This window comes from Notothenia coriiceps, unplaced genomic scaffold (assembly GCF_000735185.1).
Source record: "Notothenia coriiceps isolate Sejong01 unplaced genomic scaffold, NC01 NC01_scaffold00020311, whole genome shotgun sequence".
Classification (NCBI taxonomy): Eukaryota; Metazoa; Chordata; class Actinopteri; order Perciformes; family Nototheniidae; genus Notothenia; species Notothenia coriiceps.
Window position 1 is genome coordinate 222,378 of NW_011353012.1, and position 2,645 is coordinate 225,022.

Consider the following 2,645-nt stretch of genomic DNA (forward strand, 5'->3'; position numbering starts at 1 on the left):
GAGAAAGTACTTTATAAAAAAGGTATAGATTATATTTATGCCCACAACACAAAATGTAAGTGTTTTTGTAAACATGCAGCAGTTTAAACGCCTTATATCATTATTTATTCCAGTAGTGAATCAGGTCGAATTAAACTGGCAATTCAATTATATAATCTAAAGATGTTTAGAGAAAGCGTGCTTTTTATGTAAAAAAGTAAAGTCTTGTTGTTTACAAAAAAAGAAGAGAGAATTAAAGCCTCAGGTTTTGTTATCTCAATTGACTTCTGTATTCAAGTTTAATCAACGTATCTGTTATCCTGTGCAATAAAGGATTGATACTGGCCTATCAGATGTAGGGCTGCTCGATTATGGCAAAAATCATAATCTCGATTATTTGGGTCAACAATTGATATCACGATTATTAAAAACGATTATCCATTTACTTTGAAAACATCAATTTATTGAGAATTCTTTTTTGAACAGTATGTTTTTAACAGTTGATTACCCTGAACTTTAAGTATAACTTAACTGAAAAATCAATAAAAAAATAAAATAAAATAAAAATATATAGGCCTACAATATATTAACCATCACGACATGGCTTCATCCATCTGATGAAGTCCATTATTTGAAGACGTGTATGCCCCTCATCTCTAACGTCAATTGTCTCTGACTTTATGAGGATATGATGCCAGGAGATATAATAATCTCAGGTAAAGTCATTTTGTTGTGTAGCAGCTCACACAATCTTCCTGATAGATGAGGCTTTCGTCCATTAAATGATCTATTAATGAGCCTCCCAGTGATTGTCTTTTTGCCGGCAGTAGGGCTTTATGGCCTCTCTGTGTATTGCGGGGGAAAGAAATAGTGCTGCACTGTGCCCGCTGATACATCTCGACACACTGAAACACAAACCTGGAGTTATAGGCAAAGAAGCAATGGCAAAAAGGTCATTGTACTGCTCATGTGATTGCTGCACTTCCAAATGTACGCATAGGGTGCTGCCTATACGTAAAACGTACATTATTAAAAAATGAAACATAATACTGAATGGAGAATATCCTCAGGCTCTTTACAGGCTATATGGAGGTGCCAAGCTTTTACCTTTTGGATATAAGACTTTCATTTTTTATCTAAAATGAGGTCGCTTTTTGGTAAGAAGAACATGAGTCATGCAATATCTGGCATTTTATAAATTGTTTGGACATAATAACTCTTTGGCAGTAGCCTACAACCCTTCGGGAAAAAAATCTGGCTTAAAAATGATTTTTTATTTATTGCACTGATTATAATAAATGAGAAGGCGTATATTGTGATCATGTGTCTTCTGAAATGTTTCCTGCTTTATGATAGCTTCTATGGGTGTCCAGGTCTCACTTCCCTTTTAAGGTTGAGGGTGGTTTGAACTGTTACTGAACTCACTGACTAAAGCACAACACTGCCATCTAGTGACAAAGTACGGTGGTACAACCACTGAATCAGTTCAATCTGTCATGTGCAGATGTGCATGAGCAGCTGATTGAGCTAGCTGCTTGGCGGTACATTGAACTTCCAAAGTTACTTCCAAAATGGTATTGATCAAATAAAAAAATATAATTACCAGTACCAAATTATTTTTCAGAGGATCCAAGAGTTTGACGTATACAGGCTTGGGGAGTAACAGATTACACGTAACAGGATTATGTCATCAGGATACAAAAAAAAGGCACTACTTATTTGTATAAAATTATATATTGAAATAATCCAGAAGAAACCAAATGTAAACATGGTTACAATACATTTGTATTTTGATACAAATATAAGGTTACTGACTACACTTGTTTTACAGATATCTAGTAATTGTAACTGAATACATTTTTCAAAAATCCCTACCCAAACCCTGATTATAAATTTAAAAAATGTAACTGGACGATGTTGTACTAATTTGCATCTTTACAATAAATGCATTTGAATCATGCCTTCAGAAAACATGAAATGGCCTTAAAGGGCAACTTGCAGGTTAGAGACACCAGTGAATAAATGTGTAGGAAAATGATGAATACACTAGATTTTCCCAAAAATATACAGAAATATACACTACAGTGACATCTGGCGTCGTTTCAGTAAGACATTTTCACTTCCGCATAAAAAAGCCTCCGCACGTGACCTCCCGCGTGTGACGTAACATGGGGGAAACAAGGGGGAGAGCGGCCGGTCTAACGTATGAATAAACATGGATCACAATGCTAGTTTTGACACAGAAGAGGTTTGAAAATATACTCGAATGCATATGATTATAATTATGAGCTGGCTAGGCGTCCAGAGACCAGGAGCAGCAGGATTGAAAAATCAACAGCCATCGGGAGAAATGGAGCTTTGGTGTGTGGAGAACAGGAGTACAGACAGCTGTCCGTGGTGAAGGTGACCGCGTTAGCAGTTAGCTAACGTCACATCACACATTGTAAAGTTAGCATCATATATCTAGGCTTATTAACTAAGTCAGTATTTACGAATAATATAGTGAACGTTCTGGAGGACTTTTGATACTGCTCATAAAGAACTAATGCGCAAGTATCAGCGTATCTAGCATTACGTAATAACTTCACACTCAGGTGCCTGTGGTACCGGAGGGGAGACGCGAGATACGGCTTGCTGATATTGGGACTGATCTGCGGAGAAAGGTT